The sequence below is a fragment of the Peromyscus eremicus genome, chromosome 4 (assembly GCF_949786415.1).
Source record: "Peromyscus eremicus chromosome 4, PerEre_H2_v1, whole genome shotgun sequence".
Lineage (NCBI taxonomy): Eukaryota > Metazoa > Chordata > Mammalia > Rodentia > Cricetidae > Peromyscus > Peromyscus eremicus.
Genome location: NC_081419.1, coordinates 91,567,800 through 91,583,657, shown reverse-complemented (window position 1 = coordinate 91,583,657; position 15,858 = coordinate 91,567,800). Strand labels below are relative to the sequence as shown.

Sequence of the window (15,858 nt, the reverse complement as noted above, 5' to 3'; positions counted from 1 at the left end):
TATTCAGAAATGAAAATAAGCTACTAGGTAAAATCATGCTTCCTGTTCCTCATTCTAAAAACATTGTTGGAAAGAATGTGTATATGAAACCATGAACTCATATAGAAACCTTCCATTTGAATCCAGTCCCACACAGTTTATTCTGTTTATTCTAGCCTTACTCATTTGGACCACTGTCTACAATATAGTCAAAATTACATTTTATATGAATTGTCTAAACAACTTCAATGAATAGAGCAGAACTCATGGATAGATTTCAACTGGTTAGATCTCCTGCTGGCAGAGAAGAGGAAGAAAAATGCCAAAGATATTTCCAAAAATGTATACATTCTTCTACAGCTTTAAACACAGAGGCAAGCACAGGCCATGGAGATGTCGTCTGGGCAGTGAGGGACTAGAGTCAGCTCACATCTGTCCTTGGATAGGGTTTATTTTCTCAGACTAAGTATGGACTTCACATTCTGGCTGCTAGTGCTTCCCCTGTACAGGGAAGGAGACTTGCCACCAACCGCTAATGGAGAAAGCAGCTGTGTCCAGGGAGAGGACAAACACCCTCCCAACTCCCCCATCTCCTCCCACAAGGATAACAAACACACAATCTATGCACAAATGAGAAAAAGAGACTCCTGCTTGTTGCTCAAGAAGCCCATTGGATAGTGAAAACCTTCTCTACAAGGAAATCACATTTTGACTGAATTTTCCCTTTACGTGATGGTTCAAATAAATGGTGCTTAAAATTAATGGTTATGATTGTTTGTGAGTTGTTTGGGTAGATTTATTCAGAGTTCTCTAGAGAAACAGAATGAATATAGATTAATGGGAGATTTATTAGATTGGCTTTCATGATATAGTCTGGGTCTGGGTAGTCCAATAATGGCTGTCTTCACTGTAAAGAGGCTGAGAACCTGGTAGCTTCTCAGTCTGTCAGGTGGGGTGCCTCAGCAATCCTATGCTGGTGCTGAAGGCCCTGTGATTCCTGGAGAGTCACATGTCTTCAGTCCATGTTGGAAGCCTGAGGAAGCTAGGTTCTGATATCCATGGTGGAGGGCAGCAGCAGCAGCAGCAGCAGCAGCAGCAGCAGCAGCAGCATCAGGCAAATGAACTTGCCATGAGACGTGAAGGCAGGCAGGTGAAAAGCCAAGTTTTTTTCTTGAACCCCCTTTTATCTGGGCTGCCACTGGAAAGTGCCACCCATATTTGTGGTGGGTTTTCCCATTTCAAGTAACTCAATCTAAAAATTGGCCCCGATTGTTTCCAGCAGTTGGCCTTTTAGTTGATTTCAGACCCAGCCGACTTGACAGCCAAGATTGTGACATGCATGAGCTGACCACCCTCTCTGTGGGGAACTTTCTTCTAGAGGATGACTTCCCTGACTAATGGTGTAGTTATTGCACATTCTCTCCATGTCAGACATGGCTGAGCACTTGGACTCTGGACCTGGACTTAAAAGCCAATAAATACTGCAGTGACCACGAACAGAAGAAGAGCTTCTTCCCTTGATGGGTGGGGTGTACTGGGAATGTGCACACTGTGGCTGTAAAGCAAGTCCCAGATACACTGTAGCTGAGGTGATGTCCAGTAGCTTTCGCCATCCTCACCTGTCCCCTTGATCTCTCATGCTGTCTCACATGCCACCACTCAGCATTTTCTTCAGTTCTTTCTTAACAGCTTTGTGGTTTTGTAGAAATCACACTAAACAGACACACATTTTTCAAGTTGTTGCTATGAAATGATTGTGGCAGGTGATATGCTGACTGCGTTAGTTAGCAGCTGACTTACAGTAAGATCTTCTATGTGGGAGCTCCTAAGAAGGAAGGGAGGTCCAAAGGAGGTGAGGGCAGGGGATCTTAGCCAACTCCACCAGTAATTTCGTGGTTTTCTGACGGCACACCCTGAAGACAACTGGGAGCAATGAAGGACGTGTTGTTCGATCAGGTTCTGCCAGGTTTCTGAACATTTTCCAAGCAGAGACAATGGCAGACTTTTCAAAAAGATTATATCATAACTAGCTGGTGTCTTACTCCAGTAAATAGAAAGCAGGTTTGCTGTCCATTGTAGCACGAATCCTAATTGGTCTTCATAAAAACCCGGAGCCAGATATCAGAGTAAATGCTGAAAGATCAGAGAGACAAAGGAACAAGCCACAGCCACCTCTTTCTTACCAGCTTCTCTGCTGAAAAAGACTGAGCTCCTCTCTCCTCCTGCCTTACATCTTTTCTCTGACCAGCCATATCACTTCCTGTCTCAACCTCCCTTGTGCTGGGATTAAAGGCATGCATGCCTCCCAAGTATTGGGAGCAAAAGCATGAGATCCCAAGTGCTGGGATTAAAGGTGTGTGCCACCATTGCCTGGCCTCTATGGCTAACAAGGGGCTGGCTTTGCCCTCTGTTCTTCAGATAAGCTTTATTTGTTAGAGCATACACAAAATAGCACCACAGTCCATTGTAAAAGATAACCCATGTTCCTTAGTTCAGATTGTCTCTTCCATAATACAACTCTGTGTGTGAAATTGCACTGGTCATCCGTGTGTCACTCTCTGTGAACTGAGACAGGAGATGCTGGCATTGCAGCTCCAGCTACTGGTGTGTGTGTGGGGGGGGGGTGTGGGTGTGTGCACGTGCACGCTCATGTGTGCAAACCAGATAGAGGACTTGTGTCCTTTATTAGAGTCATGAAACTGTGGGGAAGTGGCTTGTGAGCTTGAAAGTAGGCTATGGTCTCTGATTTCCTACTGTTTTCCAGTTGAAGATCAACACTGACAACCAGAACCAGCCTCTCCAATTCATTCTCCCCGTGGCTGTCCACTATCCATAACGCATCTTTTTTTATGTGCACCTGCTGACCGTCAGTCTATAGACAGAGAAAATGGATTTGTCACTGTCGTTCAGGTCATCAACTACCAACTCTTCCCAGAGAACTATGACTGAGTTCACTTGACCCACATGTCTGCACTTACAGGTAAACCTATATTCCAAGTTAGTAAAAGTATATTTCAAGAACCTATGTACAAAAACATGAAAATCTTTATGAATCTATCTTCTTTAAAATACAGACAACTTAATGAAAATCTTTGTGACAATTAGCTGTTTCAAGACTTACATTCATGAATGTCTTCATATGCCCTCAATTTTATCCCTCTTCTCCATCCCTCCATATCCAGTGATAGCACAGATCTAGGGCAAAGACAAATAAAACATTCCTAAAATAGAAGATAGGAAGACAAAATATCTAACTTATAAAGTTTAAAAGGAAGTCATAGCAGTCTTTCTTGAACCGCCAGCCCCCAAATCATGACACAGAGACATTACCAACTATGAATGCTCAGCCCTAGCTTAGGCTTTTTTCTGGCTAGCTTTTTTTTTTAACTTAAATTAACCCATTTCTATTAATCTTTGTTCTGCCCCAAGGTTCACTTACCTCATCTATGTACTGCCCATCCTGCTTTCTTGCTTCTTCTGTGTCTATCTGGCTGGCCCCCAGTTGGCTAGCTCATTGGCTCCCCTTTTCCCTCTGCCCACCAGGCCTGACCATCCCTCCTCTGTCTAGCTATTGGCCATTCAGCTTTTTATTAGACTAATCAAGTGCCTTAGACAGGCAAGATAAAACAGCAACACATCTTTACATAGTTAAACAAATGCAGCATAAACAAATGCAACACAAGTTTACAGAGTTAAATCTTATTCTGCCACACAAACAAAAGCTATACATCTTTACATAGTTAAACAAATATTCTCTTCCACAACAGAAAGTAAATTTAGTGAAGTGGTCGTTAGGAAAGCCAAGCATTCAGCAACTGGTTTCAGATGCAAGGCTCAGCGCTCTCCCTTCCCACTCCTGCCCTGGCCTTGTTGGTGTTGAAGTGTCTTTCTTCCATTTCTGTGCATGTCTGTCTCCCTGGTGAGTTTTTGGGGAAGAGATATCACTCCATGTGCTTCAGTGTGGCACATTGTACAGACTGGCTGCTTACAGCATCTGCCTGTCCTCAAAGGAGAAGCTGGCCTGGCGCTTCTAGTAAGAAGTACAATGTCTTTTAAAGTAATAAAATCAAATGGAAACCTCCTCAACTCTGATGCAGTATTCCAAAAAGCTCAATTCCCTTTAGCTAGAACAAAGGTATTGTATAAATTCCAATGATTTGAGTTGATTTTATTTTCTTGTCCACTAATTTCTAAAACTACTGAAAATATATCCCATTTAAACCAATCAGAACAAGGGTTTCTATGAATGTCCCAAATACCATTGAGGTCTTATTGAGAAAGTTTTGCAACATGCATTGGGCCATTTTCCTGTGCTCATGTCTTTCTGTCATATGTTCCTCCACATTGCTTTGTTGTTACATTAAATGTTTTAATGCCTTTGCTTAATTTTAACAGTAATGTTAAAGGAATAGTGCCTCATCTGAGTCCTGAGTCCTGAGTCCTGGGTCCTGAGTCCTGGGTCCTGAGTCCTGAGTCCTGCATTCTGAGTCTTCTTCTGGGAGGAAAGAGAGGCCAGGACCTGCCAGGCTGAAGGCTGGCAACCACAAAAGGGCCAGTCCATCTACTGCAGGCCTGTGAGTCATGGTGCAGGGATCCCTGGGGCCCGAGTTTACTGGCCAACACGTCCAGGCAAAGAACCTAGTCTTGGTAGATGGTAAGGCTAACTAACTAGATTTCAGGGGGCTGATTACAGTGGTTTTTCTTATTTTCCTCTTCGATCTACACTTTGACAGGTTCTTAATATAAGATAGAGGCCATCGTTCCCAGCATGGATTAAGATACACCTTCAGGAAATTCAGAGAGCTCTAAACTGATTGTGTGGCCTTGTTCCACGTGGTTTGTAATCCTAAGATTGATATGTGTTCGTTAAATTTGTTTCCTCCTTAAATTGTTCATGTTCATCCCCTTGCCTTTTCTTGAAACCCTCTTTTCTAGGTGCAACGGTCAGGTATTTTTGGTTTTGTTGTTATTATTGACCTACTTGGATCATCTGTGAAGAGAGAAACTCAGCTGAGAAAATGTCCTCATCAGATTGGCCTGTGGGGCATTTTCTTGATTGATGATTGATGGGAACATGTCCAGCCCACTGTTGACAGTGCCATCTTTGAGCAGGTGGTCCAAGGGTGTATAAGAAAGCAAGCAGAGTGAGTCATGGTGGGCAAGCCAGTAAGCAGCATTCTTCAATGGCTTCTGCTTTAGCTCCTGCTGCCTGGTTCCTTCCTGTCTCAACTTCCTGCCCTGACTTTCCTTCAGGATGGACTAAAAGCTGTGAGATGAAATGAACCCTTTCTTTTCCTGAGCTGCTTTTAATCATGGTACTTATGACAATAGATACCCCAACTAGGATATTAGGCATGTGTCCTAATTCCTGTTTTTAGAAAGTGGTTGATTGTATAGTCATAGCTTTAAATAGATAGCATCCTTAGGGCAAAATAGAAAATATCAGTAGAAGCTGGAAGAAATCCCTAGGAAGGAGTAAAACATTAGTTTAAAGCTTTGAAGGTAAAAAAAAAATATCCCTTTGCTCCTGATTGAATTTTGACTCCATGACGTGTGTGTGCAACAGAACTACTGTTTCTATGCAAAGACGTTGAGCTCATGTGGGAAATCAAGTTGGGAGCTGAGCAGGTGTCTCCACAGTTCCCCCCAAAGGAAGTCCACTTTTCCTGCTCCTTTCTGCATATAGACATACTGCTAGTCTAACATCTCTGGTCAACTTGTAGAGATAGAACTGCCCAAAGTCCTGGTTCCCTCCTAGGCCAATTCAGCCTCCTCCAGTGGACATTTCAGAGCCAGTGATCTTGTTTTCTTATTGAAAGTGAAGTCTAAAACTCTTGAGTCAAACCTACTCCTGGGTGTGTTTTTCTGGAGCAGCCTCTTGGAGGCACTCATGTGTGCATCCATCACACCTGCACAGTGTTGCCTTGCCCAGTTCTAGGAATAGGAAGCCAAACTCCACATGAACACTGGGCAGAGAAACAAGGCAGAGGAAACAGAGAGGCCCTGGTGCTGTGTCCTAACGCCAGGGCACACATGGTGCCCTGAGCCATCCAAGGAAGGTGTGACACTGTTTACCAGGGAGGGTGGCTGCTGCTGCTGCCTGGCTCCCTACGCCCTGTCTAGCCTGTGAAATTTGATCTAAATCACAGGAGGCAAAAACATATTAGCCTGACCACAACTCACATTCCGTAGGAGGAGACAGGATTAGAACATTGCTATTCTTGCCCAATGCTGCTAAATTTAAGTCAGTTTAACAGTTCGCTGCAGTCTTTTTTCCAAAAACCAAAGGCAAGCATCATTTGGTTCGATACTAGAGATGAGACACTCAAGTACCATTCTGAGCTCTAAGATTGGGTGAAGGAAGATGAGAGGATAAACACAATCTTTATACTCAGTCAAGGAACCTGCATCATGCATTGAACATAAAGGTGAATGTAACACATTCCCATCCTATGAGAGGCAGGCACACCATAAACAAGAGTGACAATTCTCCATCACATCTAGCACACTGGGGTGGTGGGGGTGAGGGTGCGGGGGAGCTTCTCTTTCCTTGACTTTCATACCTTTCCTCAGCTACTCCTGCATCTAGTCTAGCTTTGTTTCCTGTTAACTTGAGGAGTCCCAGTATTTGAAAGGGAGCTTGTTTGTCTGACAGCCTTCCACTGTCAGAAGGCTCATCCAGATCCATCACATGAGACCTGGAAGCTTCTCCCAGGAAACTTCACAACTCCACAAATGCTTTCTTCTGATTTAGCTTAGTCTCCATGCATTCATCCTTATACTACTCGCTTTTACTGTTTTTAACCAACTTTGTTTCACGTGAAATAATTTATGTTTAATTTCACGGAGATGCCACTATTTGAACTGCTTTCCAACTTTCTTCTATCATGTTGGATTTTGAATGACTTACACAAGCAATTACTTGGCTAAGGACCTATTTCTATTGACCTGGCAGGATCTCTGATGGATGCTAGCCAGGTGAAGATCCCTAGAGAGAAACGTGCCTAGGATTGGTAGCATTTAAAGCCTATGCTTATAATTGATTTCTATTCCTGATGGTCTACTAGTCTGAGGAAACCAAATTCTGTGGTCATTTCCTTACCTCTGTTTGGAACGATATTCTACATTGTTTTTTGTTTGCTTGCTCTGGTTTCATGTGTGTGAGACTAGACTGTGGGTCTGAGGAATGGCCCTGAATGTACTCTTCCCCTATAACTAAGCATTCAGTGTCCCATGAAATGAGGGCACCCAGGAATTATATTTTTGACTTCCTTCCTTCACCCACCCTAAGTGTGGGAAGGGGCCACCATCTTTCACCTGTGATGAAAGGTGAAAGACAGAGATGCCTTTTTTCTTTCCATTTTTCCAATTCACAAGAGTATTTTTAGATATTGTTAGACTATGGGAATGACATGCCTCCCTCTCTACCAACAATGGCTGTTGTTGTGGGCTGACATCCAGTTAAGCCTTTTCCTTCATTTCCATAAAACTGACCTCTTTCCAGAGAGAATGGGTGTTAATTAGGGAAAACGGATGAGAGACTGGAGAACCAGAGGTAAGATTGGAGTTTGAAGAGGGTTCTAGCTTGGGAGAAACTTGAGAAATGACCACTTAGAATAGGATCCTAAAACCAAGTAGATATTATTTGCACAGGAAAGGAAAAAACCAAAGGAAAGAATTTGAGTTACTTGGAGTTGTCAGCAAGGAATTTGGTGATTCTGAACTGCCATGATCTGCCCCAGGAAAGAACAAATCCCTAGCCTGGCTGCCAGCATCCCTAGGCACCTGAAACAGGAGATGTAGCTCCCAACATACTGAAATTGCATCAACTCAAATGTTATTTTCTTTCCATGGAAAAATTACAGCAAAGAGATTAGGGCATGATTTAGTGCATTTCGAAGGAAAATAAGCACTCGCTATAATAAATAACCATGAAATAGTCTAACAATATCTAAAAATACTCTTGTGAATTGGAAAAATGGAAAGACCTTTTTGTTACCATGCTTGATTTTTCACAGAACATTAAGTGAGCAATTAGAAATTTTTGCCACTAATTCAGGATCTGGAGTGGCTCATCGCATGCCCCTGTGCTGTCTGCCTAACCTGTCTGTAACTCCATGTCTTTCTCTGAAATAAATGGAGAACTTCTCTTGTGCATTCTGAAGACAGTAAAATAACAAAGTGTATTTTTTTTTTTGGAAAACATGATTATGGTGGATAAACGCTTAATTTTCATATATAACCCTTTTATCTAATAAATTTGTATGATCTTCTATATAACTCTCCAATATACATATATGTGGACACAAAAATGCCATATAACAAGAAGTCTCAACAGCTGTAAGTAAGGTTTCAAAGTGACAAATACTGGAGCCACAGAACAGACTGTATCTACTCAATAATACAGAACTCTTTTTAAACAATACAATAGTACATTAGGTCAAGATAAGTTACGTACTAAGTGTTACAACATAGAAGAGGTGCCACCAATATTTTCCCCATCATATAAATCCAGGGCACTAGCCAACATCCATTCCTTAATACTTCACTGACAACATCTTCCCCAACTCTGATCTCTCCTTTGATAACCTCTAACATCCCACAACATTATTTCTGTGGTCTTGTTGATCTTCTTTACTGGTTGTCACTTCTGGTTGCATTTTCAAAAACTCTAAAGAAAGTTTAGAAATGCCATTCCCAAGTCTCATGTCCAGTTCATTGTTCCTAGTTGGGACTGAGGCAGCCCAAATTTTCAAAGGCTCACCAGGGGCCAGCAACATGGTTAGGCAAGTAAAGACACTTACTGTCAAGCCTGATGACCTGAGTTTGATCCCTGATATCCACATTGTAGAAAGAGAAAACTGATTGCCACAAGTTACCCTCTTTACCTACACACACACACACACACACACACAAAAATAAATATGGTACAATTTTAAAATAAACAAACACATAAGTAAATGAAAAGGCCCTCAAGGCAAATTCAATGTGTTGGAAGAGAAAATACTCTAACTAGGGTTTTCAATCCTGCAGGTGGAAAGAGTTAAAAATTACTGATGTAGCTACCTTGCCTAATGAATCACTGCTATTTATGAACCTATAGGTTTGTCCCTGAAAATCCAGTGTACAATTTCCTATGCTGTTAGTAGGGGCTAGCTATAAATGGCATTCTGCATTCACCATTATACACTTGAGTGGACTGACCCTAAAGGTAATACCGCAAAGCTAGAACATTTTTGAGAAAAAATCCTCCTGGTCTAACCAGGCAAACTAACAGCCATCCTAGCTGAGGGAATTCTCCTAACTGGGGAAAATTTCAGACTCTGAGGATCCAGCTTATTATTGCCCTTTGGACAGAATATTTTTCTCATTTTAAAGTGGGAATCATAATAGATTACAAATAGATTGAAATGAGGGAATTATTTATGAAAGACTTCTACACACTCGAAAATCTAAAATACAAACTTACAATATACTTCTAACTGAGCCAAACACTTGCCACGGAAGAGACCAGGGTGCTTGCTGCTGACTTTTACCTGAGAAACTTCTAGTGGGGAGTCACCCCTGCAGAGGCCAATCACTGTAAAAATGCCCAGAGTAGGTGACGGTGGAGTGCTCATCCACACAGGGAAGATGGATATCACCCATCCCAAAGTCAGAGAACACCACAGAGGAGAGGACAGAGAGAATACAGAGAGCCAGAGGGTGGTGGAGAGTGGTGTGGATGCTGTTTGTCAGACACGACATGGGTGTTGCCCTCTAGATCTCACAGCTGATGTTTACCTGCAGAAGATTGGTGCAAGATTGGGCCCATCAACACCCTGCCACAGAAGGGGAGGGATTCAAAATGCCCCAACGTTGCTGAGAATTTATAGCTAATTATTGGTCTCTGGGGGAACATGCCACGGATAAAACCAATTATTATGCATAATTAATACATGCTAATAGTAATATTTTAAAAGAGGCTGTAGATACTAGGGAAGGTAAAAAATGAGAAGGGACATGACTGTTGTGAAACCAATTCCCACTGAGAATCTGGGATTAAGGTGAGGTGAAAAAAAGATATCCGTAGATTACTGTTAAAAACACCTCAGTATCACACTGTCATATGAGGCATTGTACATTTAAACTGTCAGGTCCCCTGTGCTAAACACCCTGGAAGAAATTTCTTAGGACATCAAGGAGTGCTTCTGATTGCAGGATTGAAGCTGCAACTGTCTTTAGTAAATGTAACCAATACCAACTGTATTGTTTATACATTAAGAGACAATGTATTAATATCTTAGCAAAAAATATGTACTTCAGGGATACCACAAATTGTTTGCTTTTTAATTTTTTTCAAGACATGGTTTCTCTGTGTAACAGTCCTAGCTGTCCTGGAATGCACTTTGTAGACCAGGCTGGCCTGGAACTCACAGAGATCTGCCTGCCTCTGCCTCCCAAGTGCTGGGATTAAAGGCATGCGCCACCACCCCCTGGCATGCTTGTTAATTTGTGTGTGTGTGTGTGTGTGTGCGTGTGTGTGTGTGTGTGTGTGTGTGTGTATGTGTGTGTGTGTGTGTGTGTGTGTGTGTGTGTGTGTGTCTGCGTGTTAGTATGTGAATGTGTGTGTAAGTGCCCATGGAGACCAGAAGAGTGCATCTTCTGGAGCTGATCTCCTGGATCTGGAGTTACAGGATGTTGTGAGCTACCTGATACGGGTGCTGCTGCTGAAAACTGAACTCTGGTCCTTTTCAAGAGTGGCAAGCACTCTCATTCACTAATCAATCTCTCCAACCTTTCATTTATAGTTTTCAGCCTTCCTTATCATTGATTTCCTTATGGGGAAATGGAAATAAATTCTCATCATGGGGCTGTTTGTGGATTGAGATGAAAACTGTTATCCATCATATGAAAGGAACACAATGAAGACAGCTGGTTCGGTAATTCCATCATTATCATTGGCTCAGTAACCCATGAGGCAATAGAGCCAGTCATAAGAAGAATGGTTATAGCAACAAGAAGAAGAGCAGCATGAAAAGAGAAAGAAAGGGATAACCATTCACCATTTACAAATATGGATGGCTTTGTTAAAATAGTCTATCCATCCCGCTGCATCTCAGGACCATGGCTTGCAGGATGCACGAAGGATGTCCTTTATCTGGGAGTCCTGCTTGATACCATAGCATAGTAGTTATTACATGAAGCTGCCACATCCTGCACAGCTCCCACCTAACTGGGATAGTGAGACATGAAGAAAAGTCAAACACACTGACACACGGAAAAGCTGGGATTCAGTGGACTAGGCTCTCTGATGGGAAAGCTACAGAACCCCAGAAGCTCATATCATTTTATATATACAGATTAACAAGGAGGTGAGGTTATCACATGGAGTTGAACTAGATAGCAGGGCTTATGGTATATTGCTGAAGCAAGTAGGCAGGTTTAGCTAACTTAGGAGTGATCTCTGTAGGGAGCAGTCTTCAGACTGTAAATAGTTGGGGGCAGAAAGCTACTTGGACATTTTCTGCACACAGTGTCAACATTCACATGCAGACCAGGAGGGAATGCCAGTTCTCTGAGCCTAGCCTGGGGAAGGTTTTGCCATTCCCATGGGACTGAGACATTGGGTCCTTGGAATGGCCGTACCCACGTCAACAATGCATATTCACTCAAGACTTCACTCACATTCCTACACAAAGCCAGGGCTCCATGCCTAGTGACTCCCACAGCCCTCTTTTCTGTGGCCCTATTTTTTGAGAATATTTTCTTACTGCCATGGCCATGCACATTTCACAGCCATATGGCACTCTCCTTACCATTTAGCTAAAGTGGAATGTCTCCCAACACATTTAAATAATTTATTTGCAGTCCTAAAATATTTTTGTAGACTAAACCCAGATTAAGTTAAGCTTTTTCTTTTTTTCCAATACAAGAGGAGTAATTGAGAGAAGAGCCGAGTGGTATTGCAGACTCAACGGAGTCACTGTCCTGGAATGTAAAACTGCAGCAATGGACACAGAAGGAAGAAGAATGCCAAGAAGCTAGCTGATGCTTTCATAGCTAAGGTCAGAGAGAGGGGAGCAGTGCCTTCTCTTTGCCTTATCATAGCGATATGAGACAGATAAAAGGATGGCCGTGGGGTTGGAGCATCGTGCACCACGTCAATATAATTACAAAGAGGAGATATCTTTGTCCCTTGTTGGGAGAGACAGAGTGGACAGACAGAATGACTGACACTCCACCTACCTGGTTCTTGGGTTTCTGTGTCTAAATCATAAAGGAGTTTGTCAACTATGAGTAGTTTGTCAACAAAAGCTAGAGAGAAACAAGTCATTATGCTTTGTAAATAATCAGTCAATCGTAAATAAACATGACATTCCCAATCTCACATTAAACATGACACTAAGACTCTTGTGTTATACACTGCTCTATAATTTTGAGTGTCCTGGACACTAAACTTCAGTTTTTGAGCATAGAAAATGATATAGAAAAGGTAACTAAAGGTCCAATAGCCCCAAAACTGGCATTAAGGCTACCTAACCTGATTCTACAAAGAAGAGAAGGTTGAGGTGAAGTTGGGCACACCGTCAGCCCACGTCTTCATCAAGGAGGTGTTTAATGTAATTAAACTAGTCAACTTCTTGCTGTATCCAACCACAAGCTCTCAGGAATTTTCTGGTATGATAAGACTGATTTCAAGCAAAAGCCACATGGGCACGTATGTGAACCAGATTCACGCAATGAGAAGACCCATTGCCTCCTCCTCTCATACCTCTCCTCTTAGGGATCACAGTACCCTTTCCTCCTGTGCTCATTATTCTGTTAGTTTGGTTGTTTGAAGGGTGAATATGCTGTAAAATTTGAATCTCACTATTTCCGTTACAAGTCTTTAGACAAAGAACAGCATTAACAAAACTATTTAGTAACAAAGCTGGAGTCGGTAATCAAGCTCAGTGGGCAACTGCAAGAGAGCTACTAACAATATTGTGATCCATGGAAACAGGAAGACCTCCACAGTCATAAACAAAACATGATGTTAGTTTAGGCCAGGGTTGTTTTAATTTCCCCTCCTTTCCTTTATTTTTTTCATGTTTCCTATCCCCTATACCTTAATTCCTCACATACACACACACACACACACACACACACACACACACACACACAAACCCACACACATACTCATGCCTTGATGGCAGTTTAATGGCAATTCCTTGCCCACTTTCAATCCACCCAAATTACTAGATTCTATTCCCATGTGCAAAGGTGCCAATGAGCTTGCTGGTGCCACCCAGCAATTCACTGTGGTCACGATGGTCAAATGAGGTTGTGCCTGGGCACGGCTTGTCTCACAAACTCCCTTTGCTTATGGCTTTCTACCATTGTAGTAATGAGCCCTTTGGTGCAACCAACCAAGCCAAGGAATGGAAAGGGGATTCCATGCTAAATGTGAAAAGGAGACGAAGAAACAACATTCATTTTCAAATCATAAGGCAAGCAAAAACATGGGCAGGAACCAGTCATTAAAGATATTGTTTTTATAGGACTCATGGCAACTAAAATTTCACTTTATATATAAAAGACAATTATTTTAATTGACTAGAAACCAAACAAATCACACAGCAAGCACTTATGTTTTCTTGAGAATTTTTTTCAAGTTTTATTTTTATATTATGTGAGTCTCTGTGCTAGTATGCACACATGCACGCATATAACACCAGGGGCCAAAAGAGCAGTATGTGCCCTTAGTCACCAATACATCTGTCCAGCCCCTTGCTTTAATTCTTAATTGCAAATCCATTCAGTCTTTATGACATTTGCTGTAAGTGGAAATTTTGTGTTTTGATCACTGCTGGATGTTCTTGCAAGCTCAAAGTGTGATTGGTTGAATTGACATGTTAGAATAGGGAGGGACTCTCCTTCTCTCACTTCTTCACCACTGAGTTTAGCCTTTACCCATCATCAAATGTGACCTCCTTCTAATTCCGAGGTTGGTCTGCCCATTCTCAGATCTCATCACCTCATCTCATCTTCCTCCTTGTTGCCCTTTTCTTTTCGTTTCTTCAGCTTTGTTTTCCCAACTTTTTCATTCTATGAATGTCTATGTGCTGGGAATGGAGTAGAAAAACTGAACATAAATAAACGAAATATAAATTCCACCCTATATATTGATGAGCAGAAATACAATAACTCAAACAAATACTGATGGTTATGTTCATGGTGATAGGTTCTAAATAATGTCAAACAAGGAAGGCAGGTATTTGGTTGCTTTCCTGAGACAGACTCATCACAATCAGTGCTCAGAGGGCAGACAGTGTCACAATACTTCCTGTCTCCTTACAGCCTAAGTGACAACTCTCAACCAAGGGGTTGGGCAACAGATTGTAGAACAATATTCTTATTCCATATGCCATATGTTCACTGCTCCAGACACTGAAAGAGGCAAAAAGAAATAAAATAAAAGGTAACTCTAGTTTTATTTTGCAACTACAAATAGATCTCACCCTCTAGAGCAGTGGCTCTTAACCTTCCTAATGCTGTGACCCTTTAATACAGTTCCTCATGTTTGGTGACCACCCAACCATAAAATTTATTTCATTTCTACTTCATAACTGTAATTTTGATACTGTTATGAATGGTAATGTAATCTGATATGTGATCCCCAGAGGGTTAGTGACCCACAAGTTGAGAAACACTGCTCTAGAGGACTGGAAACTAGAAATGTAAGTTATTAAGGGCTGTAGCTGGAGATTCCTCTAGTCCCGCCAGGGCCCGCAGCCACTCAGACCCAATTAAACACAAATTAACTTATATTACTTATAAACTGTATGGCCATGGCAGGCTTCTTGCTATTTAGTTCTTATATCTTAAATTAACCCGTTTCTATTCATCTATAAGTTGCCACGTGGCTTGTGGCTTACTGGTACTTTATACCTTGCTTCTCATGGCAGCGGCTGGCAGCATCTCCTGACTCAGCCTTCCACTTCCCAGAATTCTCCTCTCTCTTTTTCCCCACCTATACTTCCTGCCTGGCTACTGGCCAATGAGCATTTTATTTCTCAATCAATCAGAGCAACACATTCACAGCATACAGATATGCACAGCAAAGGGCTCTTAAAGCACTGTAGAAATCATGCTGTGCAGCCAGGCAGTGGTGGTGCATGCCTTTAATCCCAGCACTCGGGAGGCACAGCCAGGTGGATCTCTGTGAGTTCGAGTCTAGCCTGGTCTACAGAGCGAGATCCAGGACAGGCACCAAAACTACATGGAGAAACTATGTCTCGAAACCCACCATCCCCCCCCAAAAAAGAAAGAAATCATGCTGTGCTTTCTAACCCTGACCCTACAGATTTCTCTGTTGTGAACACGAAGGTCAGCAGCGCTTCCACCCCGTAGCTTATAAAGCATCACAGCCTTGAGACAAGTGACATGAGCAATGGGGAGAGGGTATTCAGGATGAAATGAAGTCTCTGATTCCTTAACAGAGGTTTTCAGATTGAGGGAAGTTTTGGTTTCAGTTTTGTTGTCTTTTAGAGTCAAATTTAAAAATATCTTAAATTTAAATTTATCTTTAATTTTATACCACAACAAAAATGTTCATATTTGAGAGATACCATGTGATGGTGTGATAAGTGTATGGACATTGTGAAACATTTAAATCAAACTAAACAAGTCTATTCAAATTCCATTCTTTAATGATGATTCAAAATCCCTGCTTATAGCTTTTTGAAATGTAAAACAATTGCTGCTAGCTAGAGAAGCAGAAGCATTCTTGTTAGATGAAAAATGAATATTGGATTTGAAGATATCTGAGTCATCCAGAATTTTCATGGCAGTGTTGAAGCAGTGTGTTCATAGAAATACAGATAAAGGTCCCTGTAGCCAAACATGTGTACAGAG

At 41.9% G+C, this 15,858-nt stretch overlaps 1 long non-coding RNA gene across 2 annotated transcripts in view; it reads right to left on the bottom strand.

Annotated features, from left to right (window-relative positions):
* Positions 1-15,858, bottom strand: part of LOC131909476 (uncharacterized) — a 224,323-nt gene that overhangs the window by 39,569 nt on the left and 168,896 nt on the right. For both annotated transcript variants that reach the window (XR_009378861.1, XR_009378860.1), the window contains exon 3: positions 3,101-3,174. This is a non-coding gene — a long non-coding RNA (uncharacterized LOC131909476). The remainder of the gene's footprint in view (positions 1-3,100; positions 3,175-15,858) is intronic.